Here is an 18,058-nt window from a genome sequence, read left to right as displayed (position 1 = left end):
TGGTTTTAAGTCTACCTTAGTGGCTTCCAGACCCTTCTGTTTGTTGTGTCTGCAGCCCACCCAGACTACTCTAGTCTTCTCTTCCATGAAGTGGTTTTAAGTCTACCTTAGTAGCTTCCAGACCCTTCTGTTTGTTGTGTCTGCAGCCCACCCAGACGACTCTAGTCTTCTCTTCCATGAAGTGGTTTTAAGTCTACCTTAGTAGCTTCCAGACCCTTCTGTTTGTTGTGTCTGCAGCCCACCCAGACTACTCTAGTCTTCTCTTCCATGAAGTGGTTTTAAGTCTACCTTAGTAGCTTCCAGACCCTTCTGTTTGTTGTGTCTGCAGCCCACCCAGACGACTCTAGTCTTCTCTTCCATTAAGTGGTTTTAAGTCTACCTTAGTAGCTTCCAGACCCTTCTGTTTGTTGTGTCTGCAGCCCACCCAGACGACTCTAGTCTTCTCTTCCATTAAGTGGTTTTAAGTCTACCTTAGTAGCTTCCAGACCCTTCTGTTTGTTGTGTCTGCAGCCCACCCAAACGACTCTAGTCTTCTCTTCCATTAATTGGTTTTAAGTCTACCTTAGTAGCTTCCAGACCCTTCTGTTTGTTGTGTCTGCAACCCACCCAGACGACTCTAGTCTTCTCTTCCATTAAGTGGTTTTAAGTCTACCTTAGTAGCTTCCAGACCCTTCTGTTTGTTGTGTCTGCAGCCCACCCAGACGACTCTAGTCTTCTCTTCCATTAAGTGGTTTTAAGTCTACCTTAGTAGCTTCCAGACCCTTCTGTTTGTTGTGTCTGCAGCCCACCCAGACGACTCTAGTCTTCTCTTCCATTAAGTGGTTTTAAGTCTACCTTAGTAGCTTCCAGACCCTTCTGTTTGTTGTGTCTGCAGCCCACCCCGAAGTCTACCTTAGTAGCTTCCAGACCCTTCTGTTTGTTGTGTCTGCAGCCCACCCCCCAAACGACTCTAGTCTTCTCTTCCATTAAGTGGTTTTAAGTCTACCTTCCAGACCCTTCTGTTTGTTGTGTCTGCAACCCACCCAGACGAAGTCTACCTTAGTAGACCCTTCTGTTTGTTGTGTCTGCAGCCCACCCAGACGACTCTAGTCTTCTCTTCCATTAAGTGGTTTTAAGTCTACCTTAGTAGCTTCCAGACCCTTCTGTTTGTTGTGTCTGCAGCCCACCCAGACGACTCTAGTCTTCTCTTCCATTAACTGGTTTTAAGTCTACCTTAGTAGCTTCCAGACCCTTCTGTTTGTTGTGTCTGCAGCCCACCCAGACGACTCTAGTCTTCTCTTCCATGAAGTGGTTTTAAGTCTACCTTAGTAGCTTCCAGACCCTTCTGTTTGTTGCGTCTGCAGCCCACCCAGACGACTCTAGTCTTCTCTTCCATGAAGTGGTTTTAAGTCTACCTTAGTAGCTTCCAGACCCTTCTGTTTGTTGTGTCTGCAGCCCACCCAGACGACTCTAGTCTTCTCTTCCATGAAGTGGTTTAAGTCTACCTTAGTAGCTTCCAGACCCTTCTGTTTGTTGTGTCTGCAGCCCACCCAGACGACTCTAGTCTTCTCTTCCATGAAGTGGTTTTAAGTCTACCTTAGTAGCTTCCAGACCCTTCTGTTTGTTGTGTCTGCAGCCCACCCAGACGACTCTAGTCTTCTCTTCCATTAAGTGGTTTTAAGTCTACCTTAGTAGCTTCCAGACCCTTCTGTTTGTTGTGTCTGCAGCCCACCCAGACGACTCTAGTCTTCTCTTCCATTAAGTGGTTTAAAGTCTACCTTAGTAGCTTCCAGACCCTTCTGTTTGTTGTGTCTGCAGCCCACCCAGACGACTCTAGTCTTCTCTTCCATTAAGTGGTTTAAAGTCTACCTTAGTAGCTTCCAGACCCTTCTGTTTGTTGCCCGCCAGTTGGTTCTTCAGGTCTTTGATCTCAGCCTCTAGCAGTGTAATGACCTCTTCATAGTCCTGCTCTGCACTGTTACTCTGTCTGTCTCTCTGCACTGCCTCCGCTACCTGCAGGGGTAGAAGAAGAAGAAGAAGAAGAAGAAGAAGAAGAAGAAGAAGAAGAAGAAGAAGAAGAAGAAGAAGAAGAAGAAGAAGAAGTACCCAAGGTCTAACAGAAATTCAACTTCCCATTTCCAACGGAAATTCAACTTAGGACACATACCAACCGTACTGCAGACATTTACATGAGTACACAAACTGTACACAGAGAGACCATGGAGAAGCTGTGGGGGTGAAGTCTCTTGTCTTGTTTAGGGGGGTTTATTAGTGGATAAATATTACCTGCAGACGAGTCTTCAGACGACTGTTCTCCTCCACCGTCGCACACACTTTCTGATGGAGGGAGGGAGGGAGGGAGGGAGGAGGGGAGGGAGGGAGGGAGGGAGGGAGGGAGGGAGGAGGGAATGAGGGAGGGAGGAGAGAGAGAGAGAGAGGGAGAGGGAGGGAGGCAGGGAGAGAGAGGGAGGGAATGAGGGAGGGAGGGATGGAGAAGAAGAGAGGGAGATGGAGGGAGGCAGGGAGAGGGAGGGATGGAGAGAGAGGGAGGGAATGAGGGAGGAGAGAGGGGGGAATGAGGGAGGGAGGGATGGAGTGAGAGGGAATGAGGGAGGGAGGGATGGAGAGAGAGAGAGAGAGAGGGAGGGAGTGAAGGAAAAAGAGCAAGAATGAGCGTGTTAAGACAACTATGCCTGGCAAAGATAGGACAAGATAGGATATGATACGATATGATTGAATAAGATATAAGATACGACAAGATACGATAGAATACAATAAGATACAATAGGATACGATAGGATACGATAGAATACAATAAGATAGGATAGGATATGATAGGATAAGATGAGATACGGTGGGATACGATACGATACGGAGGGATAAGGTTAGGATAAGGAGGGATACGCTGGGATACGGAGGGATAAGGTTAGGATAAGGTGGGATACGATACGGAGGGATAAGATTAGGATAAGGTGGGATACGCTGGGATACGGTGGGATACGCTGGGATACGGTGGGATACGGTGGGATACGCTGGGATACGATACGATATGGAGGGATAAGGTTAGGATAAGGTGGGATACGATGAGATACGATACGATGGGATACGGTGGGATACGCTGGGATACGATACGCTGGGATACGCTGGGATACGGTTGGATATGATGGGATACGGTTGGATACGCTGGGATACGATACGCTGGGATCTGGTGGGATACGCTGGGATACGATACGATGGGATAAGGTTAGGATAAGGTGGGATACGATGAGATACGATACGATGGGATACACTGGGATACGCTGGGATACGATCGCTGGGATACGGTGGGATACACTGGGATACGGTGGGAAACGATGAGATAGAATACGGTGGGATACGCTGGGATACGATACGCTGGGATACAGTGGGATACGCTGGGATACGATACGCTGGGATAAGGTTAGGATAAGGTGGGATACGATGAGATACAATACGATGGGATACACTGGGATACGCTGGGATACGATAGGACGCTGGGATACGCTGGGATACGCTGGGATACGCTGGGATAAGGTTAGGATAAGGTGGGATACTGATGAGATACGATACGATGGGATACGGTGGGATACACTGGGATACGGTGGGAAACGATGAGATACAATACGATGGGATACGGTGGGATATGATACGCTGGGATACAGTGGGATACGCTGGGATACGATAAGCTGGGATAAGGTTAGGATAAGGTGGGATACGATGAGATACGATACGATGGGATAAGGTGGGATACGCTGGGATACGATGCGCTGGTATAAGGTTAGGATAAGGTGGGATACGATACGATGGGATACGCTGGGATACGATACGCTGGGATACGGTGGGATGCGATCGGATACACTGGGATACGATACGCTGGGATACGGTGGGATACGATGGGATACACTGGGATACGCTGGGATACGATACGCTGGGATACGATATGCTGGGATACGGTGGGATACGATACGCTGGGATACGCTGGGATACGGTGGGATACGCTGGGATACGATGCGCTGGGATAAGGTTAGGATAAGGTGGGATACAATGAGATACGATACGATGGGATACGGTGGGATACGCTGGGATACGATACGCTGGGATAAGGTTAGGATAAGGTGGGATACGATACGATGGGATACGCTGGGATACGATCGCTGGGATACGGTGGGGATGGGATACGATGGGATCGATCGCTGGGATACGGTGGGATCGATGGGATACGCTGGGATACGATCACGCTGGGATAAGGTTAGGATAAGGTGGGATACGATACGATGGGATACGCTGGGATACGATACGATGGGATACGGTGGAATATGATGGGATACGATGGGATACGGTGGGATACGATGGGATACGGTGGGATACGATGGGATACGGTGGGATACGGTGGGATATGATGGGATACGGTGGGATACGATGGGATATGGTGGGATACGATGGGATACGGTGGGATACGGTGGGATACGGTGGGATATGATGGGATACGGTGGGATACGGTGGGATACGGTGGGATACGGTGGGATACGATGGGATATGATGGGATATGATGGGATACGGTGGGATACGATGGATACGATACGATACGGAGGGATAAGGTTAGGATAAGGTGGGATACGATGAGATACGATACGATGGGATACGGTTGGATACGCTGGGATACGCTGGGATACGCTGGGATACGATACGCTGGGATAAGGTTAGGATAAGGTGGGATACGATACGATGGGATACGGTGGGATACGATGGGATACGGTGGGATACGATGGGATACGGTGGGATATGATGGGATATGGTGGGATACGGTGGGATACGATGGGATACGGTGGGATACGATGGGATACGGTGGGATACGGTGGGATACGGTGGGATACGATGGGATACGATGGGATACGATGGGATACGATGGGATATGATGGGACATGATGGGATACGTTGGGATACGTTGGGATACGGTGGGATACGGTGGGATACGGTGGGATACGATGGGATACGATGGGACATGATGGGAATGATGGGATACGGTGGGATACGATGGGATACGGTGGGATACGGTGGGATACGGTGGGATACGATGGGATACGATGGGATACGATGGGATACGGTGGGATACGATGGGATACAATGGGATACGGTGGGATACGGTGGGATACGGTGGGATACGGTGGGATACGATGGGATACGATGGGATACGGTGGGATACGATGGGATACGATGGGACACGATGGGACACGATGGGACACGATGGGATATGGTGGGATACGGTGGAATACGGTGGGATACGGTGGGATACGATGGGATACGATGGGACATGATGGGATACGATGGGATACGATGGGATACGGTGGGATACGGTGGGATATGATGGGATACACTGGGATATTATGGGATACGGTGGGATACGGTGGGATACGGTGGGATACGGTGGGATACGATGGGATACGGTGGGATACGGTGGGATACGGTGGGATACGGTGGGATACGGTGGGATACGGTGGGATACGCGATGGGATACGATGGGATACGGTGGGATACGGTGGGATACGATGGGACACGATGGGATACGATGGGATACGGTGGGATACGGTGGGATACGATGGGATACGATGGGACATGATGGGACATGATGGGATACGATGGGATACGATGGGATACGGTGGGATACGGTGGGATACGGTGGGATACGGTGGGACATGATGGGACACGATGGGATACGATGGGATACGGTGGGATACGGTGGGATACGATGGGATACGATGGGATACGGTGGGATACGATGGGATACGATGGGACACGATGGGACACGATGGGATATGATGGGATACGGTGGAATACGGTGGGATACGGTGGGATACGATGGGATACGATGGGACATGATGGGATACGATGGGATACGATGGGATACGGTGGGATACGGTGGGATATGATGGGATACACTGGGATATTATGGGATACGGTGGGATACGCTGGGATACGGTGGATATGATGGGATACGGTGGGATATGATTGGATATGATGGGATACGGTGGAATACGGTGGGATACGGTGGGATACGGTGGGATACGGTGGGATACGGTGGGACATGATGGGATACGATGGGATACGGTGGGATACGGTGGGATACGGTGGGATACGGTGGGATACGATGGGATACGGTGGGATACGATGGGATACGGTGGGATACGATGGGATACAATGGGATACGGTGGGATACGGTGGGATACGGTGGGATACGGTGGGATACGATGGGATACGATGGGATACGGTGGGATACGATGGGATACGATGGGACATGATGGGATATGATGGGATACGGTGGGATACGGTGGGATACGGTGGGATACGATGGGATACGATGGGACACGATGGGATGCGATGGGATACGATGGGATACGATGGGATATGGTGGGATACGGTGGGATATGATGGGATACGATGGGATGATGGGATACGATGGGATGGGACGGTGGGATACGGTGGGATATGATGGGATATGATGGGATATGGTGGGATACACTGGGATACGATGGGATACGATGGGATACGATGGGATATGATGGGATATGATGGGATACGATGGGATACGATGGGATACGGTGGGATACGATGGGGATGGGACATGATGGGATATGATGGGATACGGTGGGATACGATGGGATATGATGGGATGATGGGATATGATGGGACATGATGGGATATGATGGGATATGATGGGATATGGTGGGATACGATGGGATACGATGGGATACGGTGGGATACGGTGGGATATTATGGGATACGGTGGGATACGCTGGGATACGGATTGGATACGATGGGATAGGATTGGATATGATGGGATACGGTGGGATATGATGGGATACGATGGGATACGATGGGATACGGTGGGACGGTGGGATACGGTGGGATATGATGAATTGATACGGGGATGGGATACGGTGGGATATGATGGGATGGGATACGATGGGATACGGTGGGATGGTGGGATACGGTGGGATACGGTGGGGATACGCGATGGGATCGATGGGATACGGTGGGATACGGTGGGATGCGATGGGATACGGTGGGATACGATGGGATACGATGGGATACGATGGGATACGATGGGATACGATGGGATACGGTGGGATACGATGGGATACGGTGGGATCTGATGGGATACGATGGGATCTGATGGGATACGATGGGATACGATGGGATCGATGGGATACGGTGGGATGACGATGGAATATGATGGGACACTGGGACGATGGGATCGATGGGATACGATGGGATACGATGGGATACGGTGGGATCTGATGGGATCGGTGATACGGTGGGATCGGTGGGAATTGATGGGATCGATGGGATACGATGGGATACGGTGGGATACGATGGGATCGGTGGGATACGGTGGGATATGATGGGATACAATGGGATCGATGGGGATGGGATACGATGGGATACGATGCTGGGATCGGTGGATCGGATACACTGGGACTGGGATGCTGGGATACGGTGGGATACTGATGCGGCTGGGATATGGATGGGAGCAGGCTGAATACTGGGATCGCTGATATGCTGGGTGGGATACGCTGGGATACGGTGGGACGCTGGGATGACGCTGGGATAGGTTAGGATAAGGTGGGATACAATGAGATACGATCTGTTGATGGGATCGGTGGGATACAATGGGATATGCTGGGATGGGATAACGGTGGGATACGATGATGGGATACACGCTGCTGGGATCTGGGGATATGATGGGATACGGTGGGATATGATGGGATCGATGGGATACGGTGGGATCGATGGGATACGGTGGGATATGATGGGATACGGTGGGATACGATGGGATATGGACTGGTGGGATCGATGGGATACGGTGGGATACGATGGGATATGGTGGGACGGTGGGACGATGGGATACGGTGGGATACGATGGGATACGGTGGGATACGGTGGGATACGGTGGGATATGATGGGATACGGTGGGATACGGTGGGATACTGGGATCGATGGGATATGATGGGATATGATGGGATACGGTGGGACGGTGGGATCGATGGGGATAGTGATAGGAGGGATAAGGTTAGGAGGTGGGACTGATGAGATCTGATAGGATCGCTGGGAACTGAGCGGTGGGATGACCTGGGATACTGGTTGGATATGATGGGATCAGGATTGGACTGGCTGGGATCACGATGCTGGGATATGACGCTGGGATAAGGTTAGGATAAGGTGGGAACGATCGGTGGGATCGCTGGGACTGACCTGGGATAGGTGGGATACGATGGGATTGATGGGATCGGTGGGATACGGTGGGAGGTGGGATACGGTGATCCGGTGGGATAGTGGGAAACGGTGGGATACGGTGGGACGGATGGGACGGTGGGATGTGGAAAACCATGGGACGGTGGGATCGGTGGGATAGTGTGGGATACGATGGGAGGTGGGACGGTGGGATATGATGGGATATGATGGGGACGGTGGGATACGGTGGGATCGGTGGGATACGGTGGGATCTCGATGGGATACAATGGGAGCGGTGGGACGGTGGGACCTGGGATCGGTGGGATGCGATGGGATACGATGGGATGTGATTGGCTGAGTCGATGGGTTGGGACTGGGATCTGATGGTGTTGTGTAGGATCCTGATGGGATACGATGGGATTGCTCTGATCTGGGGTAGTGTAGGAAAACCAGCATGGGATGACTGATCTGGGATACGTGGGTGAGGAAAACCATGGTTGACTGATCTGGGGTAGTGTAGGAAAACCAGCAGGTTGACTGATCTGGGGTAGTGTAGGAAAACCAGCAGGTTGACTGATCTGGGGTATGATGGGTAGGAAAACCAGCAGGATATGATGATCTGGGGTAGATGGGAAACCGGCAGGTTGACTGATCTGGGGTAGTGTAGGAAAACCATGGGATACAGGTTGACTGATCTGGGGTACGATGGGTATGATGGAAAACCAGCAGGTTGACTGATCTGGGGTAGTGGAGGAAAACCAGCAGGTTGACTGATCTGGGGTAGTGTAGGAAAACCAGCAGGTTGACTGATCTGGGGTAGTGTAGGAAAACCAGCAGGTTGACTGATCTGGGGTAGTGTGGAAAACCAGCAGGTTGACTGATCTGGGATAGTGTAGGAAAACCAGCAGGTTGACTGATCTGGGGTAGTGTGGAAAACCAGCAGGTTGACTGACCTGGGGTAGTGTAGGAAAACCAGCAGGTTGACTGATCTGGGGTAGTGTAGGAAAACCAGCAGGTTGACTGATCTGGGGTAGTGTAGGAAAACCATCAGGTTGACTGATCTGGGGGTAGTGTAGGTGGGAAACCAGCAGGTTGACTGATCTGGGTAGTGTAGGAAAACCGGCAGGTTGACTGACCTGGGGTAGTGTGGGAAAACCAGCAGGTTGACTGATCTGGGGTAGTGGGAAACCAGCAGGTTGACTGATCTGGGGTAGTTTGGTATGAAAACCAGCAGGTTGACTGATCTGGGGTAGTGTAGGAAAACCAGCAGGTTGACTGATCTGGGGTATTCTTAAGCATTGTGAAACCAGTCAGGTTGACTGATCTGGGTTGTGTAGAAAACCATCAGGCTGTGCTCTGTGACCTGGGGTAGTGTAGGAAAACCAGCAGGTTGACTGATCTGGGGTAGTGTAGGAAAACCAGCAGGTTGACTGATCTGGGGTAGTGTAGGAAAACCAGCAGGTTGACTGTGATTGGACTGTGAACAAAGTTGAAGTCAATTCAATGTTACTCTGATACACATTGCACATTGTAAAATAGTAACATTGTATATTTAAGCAATACGGCCAGAGGGGGTGTGGCCAATATAAACTATAGACTATAGAAACGGCCTCTCACTGTCAACTGCGTTCATTTTCAGCAAACTTAACTTAATGTGTAAATATTTGCATGAACATAACACGATTCAACAACTGAGATATACAGTAAACTGAACAAGTTCCACAGACACGTGACTAACAGAAATGGAATAATGTGTCCCTGAACAAAGGGGGGAGGATCAAAATCAAAAGTAACAGCCAGTATCTGGTGTGGCCACCAGCTGCATTAAGTACTGCAGTACATCTCCTCCTCATGGACTGCACCAGATTTGCCAGTTCTTGCTGTGAGATGTTACCTCACTCTTCCACCAAGGCACCTGCAAGTTCTTGGACATTTCTGGGGGCCCTAGCCCTCACCCTCCGATCCAACAGGTCCCAGACATGCTCAATGGGATTGAGATCCGGGCTCTTCACTGGCCATGGCAGAACACTGACATTCCTGTCTTGCAGGAAATCACACACAGAATGAGCAGTATGGCTGGTGGCATTGTCATGCTGGAGGGTCATGTCAGGATGAGCCTGCAGGAAGGATACCACATGAGGAAGGAGGATGTCTTCCCTGTAACGCACAGCGTTGAGATTGCCTGCAATGACAACGAGCTCAGTCCGATGATGCTGTGACACACCGCACCAGACCATGACGGACCCTCCTCCTCCATATCGATCCCGCTCCAGAGTACTCGGTGTAAGAGTACATTCCTTTGACGATAAACGTGAATCTGACCATCATCCCTGGTGAGACAAAACCGCGACTCGTCAGTGAAGAGCACTTTTGCCAGTCCTGTCTGGTCCAGCGACGGTGGGTTTGTACCCATAGGCGACGTTGTTGCCTGTGATGTCTGGTGAGGACCTGCCTTACAACAGGCCTACAAGCCCTCAGTACAGCCTCTCTCAGCCTATTGCGGACAGTCTGAGCACTGATGGAGGAATTGTGTGTTCCTGGAGTAACTCGGTCAGTTGCTGTTGCCATCCTGTACCTGTCCCGCAGGTGTGATGTTCGGATGTACCGATCCTGTGCAGATGTTGTTACATGTGGTCTGCCACTGCGAGGACGATCAGCTGTCCATCCTGTCTCCCTGTAGCGCTGTCTTAGGTGTCTCAGACATAGCAATTTATTGCCCTGGCCACATCTGCAATCCTCGTGCCTCCTTGCAGCATGCCTAAGGCACGTTCATGCAGATGTGCAGGGACCCTTGGCATCTTCTTTTGGTGTTTTTCAGAGTCACTAGAAAGGCCTCTTTGGTGTCCTATGTTTTCATAACTGTGACCTTAATTGCCTACCGTCTGTAAACTGTTAGTGTCTTAACGACCGTTCCACAGGTGCATGTTCATTAATTATTTATGGTTCATTGAACAAGCATGGAAACAGTGTTTAAACCTTTTACAATGAAAATCTGTGAGGTTATTTGGATTTTTTAAGAATGATCTTTGAAAGACAGGGTCCTGGAAAAGGGACGTTTCTGTTTTTGCTGAGTTTACAACGGCTAAGGGCTGTTTTAAGCACGACACAATGCGGAGTGCCTGGATACCATATACCACAAACCCGAGCGGTACATCATTGCTATTATAAACTGGTTAGCAGAGTAATTAGAACAGTAAAAACACATGTTCTGGCATTTCAGCCAATCAGCATTCAGGGCTCGAATCACCCAGCTTATAATTGTATATAAACATTTACAAGTGCACATATACTGTACATGGTGTATGAAAATGAGGATTGTTGCGAAATAACAACTAACACTGAACAGGGGCGGCAGGGTAGCCTAGTGGTTAGAGCGTTGGACTAGTAACCGGAAGGTTGCAAGCTCTAATCCCGGAGCTGACAAGGTACAAATCTGTTGTTCTGCCCCTGAACAGGCAGTTAACCCACTGTTCCCAGGCCATCATTGAAAATAAGAATTGCTATGGGGCGCTATTTCATTTTTGGATGAAAAACGTTCCCGTTTTAAACAAGATATTTTGTCACAAAAAGATGCTCGACTATGCATATAATTGATAGCTTTCGAAAACACTCTGACGTGTCCAGAACTACCAAGATATTTTCTGTGCGTGCCCTAGAACGTGAGCTTCAGGCAAAACCAAGATGAGACGGCATCCAGGAAATAAGCAGGATTTTTGAGGCTCTGTTTTCCATTGTCTCCTTATATGGCTGTGAATGCGAGAGGAGTAAGTCTGCCCTTTCTGTCGTTTCCCCAAGGAGTCTGCAGCATTGTGACGTATTTGTAGGCATATCATTGGAAGATTGACCATAAGAGACCACATTTACCAGGTGTCCGCCCGGTGTCCTGCCGAAATTGGTGCGCAAAAGTCAGCTGCAAGTATTTTTCCATGGAATTCAGAGAAGAAAGCAAGCTTCCACGAACAATATATCAATGAAGAGATATGTGAAAAAACACCTTGAGGATTGATTCCAAACAACGTTTGCCATGTTTCGGTCGATATTATGGAGTTAATTCTGAAAAAGTTTGACGTTGTAGGTGACTGAATTTTCGGTTCGTTTCGGTAGCCAGATGCGATGTACAAAACGGAACGATTTCTCCTACACACAGACGCTTTCAGGAAAAACTGCACATTTGGTATGTAACTGAGTCTCCTCATTGAAAACATCCGAAGCTCTTCAAAGGTAAATGATTTTATTTATTTGGTTATCTGGTTTTTGTGAAAATGTTGCGTGCTAAATGCTACTCAAAATGCTAAGCTAGATTTGCATACTCTTACACAAATTAGTCAATTTCTATGGTTCAAAAGCATATTTTGAAAATCTGAGATGACAGTGTTGTTAAGAAAAGGCTAAGCTTGAGAGCAGACGCATTATTTTCATTTTATTTGCGATTTTCAGAAATCGTTAACGTTGCGTTATGCTAATGAGCCTGAGGCTTTAGTCACGATCCCGGATCCGGGAAGGGGAGTTTCAAGAGGCTGACTTGCCTAGTAAAATAAAGGTAAAATAACACACACATCCACCCACACACACACATACATAGAGATGTGATGTTTGGACAGGAGTGTGAGTTCACCTTGAGTTGCTTAATCTGGCTCTGCAGCTGTTTCACCTCTGCCTGAAAGTGCTCCAGTTCTTCACTACTGTAGGAATCTGAATCAAAGGTCTGATACACAGCAATGAGGTTAGACTGGAGCTAGGGACTGTATGTGTACACACACAACCCCCATGTATGCAACCCCCATGTACACAAATACCTCACACACACACACACACACACACACACACAAACCCCATGTACACAAACCCCATGCACACACACAAACCCCATGTACTCACGCATACACACACACTCACACAAACCCCATGCACACACACACTCACGTACACAAACCCCATGCACACACACACACAAACCCCATGCACACACACACTCACACAAACCCCATGTACTCACACACACTCACGCATACAATGATGTGAGCAGCACACCCTTCATCTGACAGGGAACATTACAATGGAAGTTTTAGCAGCTCTCAAAGACTGTGTGTGTGTGACAGGGACAGTCACAATGAAGCTCTTAAAGACATCTGTGATGATTCCCTTGTGTTGCTGCAGGGTGTAAATCTCCTCTAAGAAACACAGTCTGTAAATCCTCTTCCAACTCAAACTTCACAAAGTCACACAAGCCTCAAAGTCAGGAGGGGCCTCAAGGACTCCACAACAAGAACTTAATAAACCCAATACTTTGAAACAAGAAGCACAAGTCAATGTTGTTTTCTTACCGGGGAGTGGAAGGCAGAGGTGTCCATCAAGCTAGCTGCTTCGTGATAGGAGAACATGAACTCTTTCTGCCCTAGTCCCGCCTCCTCCAGATTCTGTTGGTAGACGTTGCGTGTGGCCTCAACAAAGTCTGCCCGGCGACAACAAACCCAAAAGAAAAGTTATACTCTGTATAAAACACCGAGGAGCCAATCAGAACCCCTATACCCTATGTAGTAGCTTGTGAATAAAATCTCTGCCAGCTCGGAGGATAACACAGCACCACCGACATCTTGCTCCCGGACAAGCTGAACACCTTCCCTGCCAGCTTTGAGACACAGACTCTGGGCTCTCGTTCTCCGTGGCCGAAGTGGGTAAGATGTTTAAGCGTGTTAACCCTCGCAGGGCTCCCGTCCCGGACGGTCCTCAGAGCACAGAACAGTTGGCTGGAGTGTTTACAGACATATTCAATCTCTCCCTATCCCAGTCTGCTGTCCCCACTTGCTTCAATATGTCCACCATTGTTCCTGTACTCAAGAAGTCCGTGGTAGCTATGGTGACAGTAGGTTTGTGGTAGCTATGGTGACAGTAGGTTTGTGGAAGCTATGGTGACAGTAGGTGTGTGGTAGCTATGGTGACAGTAGGTATGTGGTAGCTATGGTAAGATAGGTGTGTGGTAGCTATGGAGACAGTAGGTGTGTGGTAGCTTTGGAGACAGTAGGTGTGTGGTAGCTATGGAGACAGTGGGTGTGTGGTATCTATGGAGACACTAGGTGTGTGGTAGCTATGGAGACACTAGGTGTGTGGTAACTATGGAGACACTAGGTGTGTGGTAGCTATGGAGACAGTAGTTGTGTGGTGGCTATGGAGACAGTGGGTGTGTGATAGCTATGGAGACACTAGGTGTGTGGTAGCTATGGAGACAGTAGGTGTGTGGTAGCTATGGAGACAGTAGGTGTGCGGTATCTATGGAGACACTAGGTAGCTATGGAGACACTAGGTGTGTGGTATCTATGGAGACACTAGGTGTGTGGTAGCTATGGAGACACTAGGTTTGTGGTAGCTATGGAGACACTAGGTGTGTGGTAGCTATGGAGACACTAGGTGTGTGGTAGCTATGGAGACAGTAGGTGTGTGGTAGCTATGGAGACAGTGGGTGTGTGGTATCTATGGAGACACTAGGTAGCTATGGAGACACTAGGTGTGTGGTATCTATGGAGACACTAGGTGTGTGGTAGCTATGGAGACACTAGGTGTGTGGTAGATATGGAGACAGTGGGTGTGTGGTAGCTATGGAGACACTAGGTGTGTGGTATCTATGGAGACACTAGGTGTGTGGTAGCTATGGAGACAGTGGTAGCTATTGAGACACTAGGTGTGTGGTATCTATGGAGACACTAGGTGTGTGGTAGCTATGGAGACACTAGGTGTGTGGTAGATATGGAGACAGTGGGTGTGTGGTAGCTATGGAGACACTAGGTGTGTGGTAGCTATGGAGACACTAGGTGTGTGGTAGCTATGGAGACACTAGGTGTGTGGTAGATATGGAGACAGTGGGTGTGTGGTATCTATGGAGACACTGGGTGTGTGGTATCTATGGAGACACTAGGTGTGTGGTAGCTATGGAGACACTAGGTGTGTGGTAGCTATGGAGACACTAGGTGTGTGGTAGCTATGGAGACACTAGGTGTGTGGTAGATATGGAGACAGTGGGTGTGTGGTATCTATGGAGACACTAGGTGTGTGGTATCTATGGAGACACTAGGTGTGTGGTAGCTATGGAGACACTAGGTGTGTGGTAGCTATGGAGACACTAGGTGTGTGGTAGCTATGGAGACACTAGGTGTGTGGTAGCTATGGAGACACTAGGTGTGTGGTAGCTATGGAGACACTAGGTGTGTGGTATCTATGGAGACACTAGGTGTGTGGTAGCTATGGAGACACTAGGTGTGTGGTAGCTATGGAGACACTAGGTGTGTGGTAGCTATGGAGACACTAGGTGTGTGGTATCTATGGAGACATTAGGTGTGTGGTAGCTATGGAGACACTAGGTGTGTGGTAGCTATGGAGACACTAGGTGTGTGGTAGCTATGGAGACACTAGGTGTGTGGTAGCTATGGAGACACTAGGTGTGTGGTAGCTATGGAGACACTAGGTGTGTGGTAGCTATGGAGACACTAGGTGTGTGGTAGCTATGGAGACACTAAGTGTGTGGTAGCTATGGAGACACTAGGTGTGTGGTAGCTATGGAGACAGTAGGTGTGTGGTAGCTAAGGAGACACTAGGTGTGTGGTAGCTATGGAGACACTAGGTGTGTGGTAGCTATGGAGACACTAGGTGTGTGGTATCTATGGAGACACTAGGTGTGTGGTAGCTATGGAGACACTAGGTGTGTGGTAGCTATGGAGACACAAGGTGTGTGGTAGCTATAGAGACAGTATACCTCCGTAGGACACAGTTCCCTGTGGGTCAGTGATGAGACTTTGTCTCAGCTTCCTCCTCTTCTCCTCCGTCACGTCCAGACCCAGGTACGACAATGCCTGGGGTGGGTTGGGGAGAGAGAGGGGCAAGAGAGAGAGAGAGGGGGAAAGAGAGAGAGAGGGGGACACAGAGAGGGGAGAGGGGGAAGAGAGGGGAGCGAGACAGAGGAGAGAAAGAGTTAAGAAGAATTTAAATCTCACATTATGGTAAATCCCTGCTCACTGAGGACATGGCGTATGAGAGACAGTACATCTTGTCACGGTATTACAAAATAAAACCCTCTTCTGTGTGGTTGAAGAGCCAAATCCTGCAGGGGGCAGTATAACAGCAGTATTACACCACAAATCTCTCTTCTCCTTGAACTTGGTTGTCCTGAAGACAACTTCTCTACACTAGACACATTACAAACTACCTCTCTCTCTCTCTCTCTCTCTCTCTCTCTCTCTCTCTCTCTGCCATGTCCTGGCATTCATTATTTCTCATAAAACAAGTGAGATTACTCTTCAAACATAACATATTATATTCTGTTGTTTTATATATTCTGTTGTTCAATCATTTGAAAAGAATATAGAGTCTTCATGAGAAAGATCATAGTAGAACGTGGCTGTGTGTTATTCAAACCAAACTAACCCTGCCTCTGTCACCACAGTTAACCAGTACATTAAAGCTGTAGAGCATTGTGTCTGTATGTTATTCAACCCAAACTAACCCTGCCTCTGTCACCACAGTTAACCAGTGCATTAAAGCTGTAGGGCATTGTGTCAACCCAAACTAACCCTGTCTCTGTCACCACAGTTAACCAGTACAGTAAAGCTGTAGGGCATTGTGTCTGTATGTTATTCAACCCAAACTAACCCTGCCTCTGTCACCACAGTTAACCAGTGCATTAAAGCTGTAGGGCATTGTGTCTGTATGTTATTCAACCCAAACTAACCCTGCCTCTGTCACCACAGTTAACCAGTGCATTAAAGCTGTAGGGCATTGTGTCTGTGTGTTATTCAACCCAAACTAACCCTGTCTCTGTCACCACAGTTAACCAGTACAGTAAAGCTGTAGGGCATTGTGTCTGTGTTATTTAACCCAAACTAACCCTGTCCCTGTCTCTGTCACCACAGTTAACCAGTACAGTAAAGCTGTACAGCATTGTGTCTGTGTGTTATTCAACCCAAACTAACCCTGTCTCTGTCACCACAGTTAACCAGTACAGTAAAGCTGTAGGGCATTGTGTCTGTGTGCGACGTTAAAGTGCTCCCTCCGGCGACGCAACCCCGTACCAGGCAGGAACCACAGCCAGGGAGCAGGGACTAGAGCCACAGCCAGGGAGAGCAGAGACTAGAGCCACAGCCAGGGAGAGCAGAGACTAGAGCCACAGCCAGGGAGCAGGGACTAGAGCCACAGCCAGGGAGCAGGGACTAGAGCCACAGCCAGGGAGCAGGGACTAGAGCCACAGCCAGGGAGCAGGGACTAGAGCCACAGCCAGGGAGCAGGGACTAGAGCCACAGCCAGGGAGCAGGGACTAGAGCCACAGCCAGGGAGCAGGGACTAGAGCCACAGCCAGGGAGCAGGGACTAGAGCCACAGCCAGGGAGCAGGGACTAGAGCCACAGCCAGGGAGCAGGGACTAGAGCCACAGCCAGGGAGCAGGGACTAGAGCCACAGCCAGGGAGCAGGGACTAGAGCCACAGCCAGGGAGCAGGGACTAGAGCCACAGCCAGGGAGCAGGGACTAGAGCCACAGCCAGGGAGAGCAGGGACTAGAGCCACAGCCAGGGAGCAGGGACTAGAGCCACAGACAGCCTAATCCCATTAATGAGACTGTGCTAGATTAGGGTCAGTCACAGACTGAGTGAGATTAAGATTAGATTAAAATCACTGCTAAACAACTGCAGTGGACGTCCGTGACAAAACTACCGGCACACAGAGATACAGGGGGAGTATATGGTGATAGAATGGAGAGAGATACAGGGGGAGTATATGGTGATAGAATGGAGAGAGATACAGGGGGAGTATATGGTGGTGGAATGGAGAGCGATACAGGAGGAGTATATGGTG

At 49.3% G+C, this 18,058-nt stretch overlaps 1 pseudogene; it reads right to left on the bottom strand.

Moving 5' to 3' along the window:
* LOC135535677 (uncharacterized) overlaps positions 1-18,058 on the bottom strand; it is a 110,060-nt pseudogene that overhangs the window by 4,728 nt on the left and 87,274 nt on the right.

The sequence above is a fragment of the Oncorhynchus masou genome, unplaced genomic scaffold (genome assembly GCF_036934945.1).
Source record: "Oncorhynchus masou masou isolate Uvic2021 unplaced genomic scaffold, UVic_Omas_1.1 unplaced_scaffold_497, whole genome shotgun sequence".
NCBI lineage: Eukaryota > Metazoa > Chordata > Actinopteri > Salmoniformes > Salmonidae > Oncorhynchus > Oncorhynchus masou.
The sequence above is the reverse complement of the archived record's forward strand: the minus strand, read 5'-3'. Positions and strand labels throughout refer to the sequence as shown.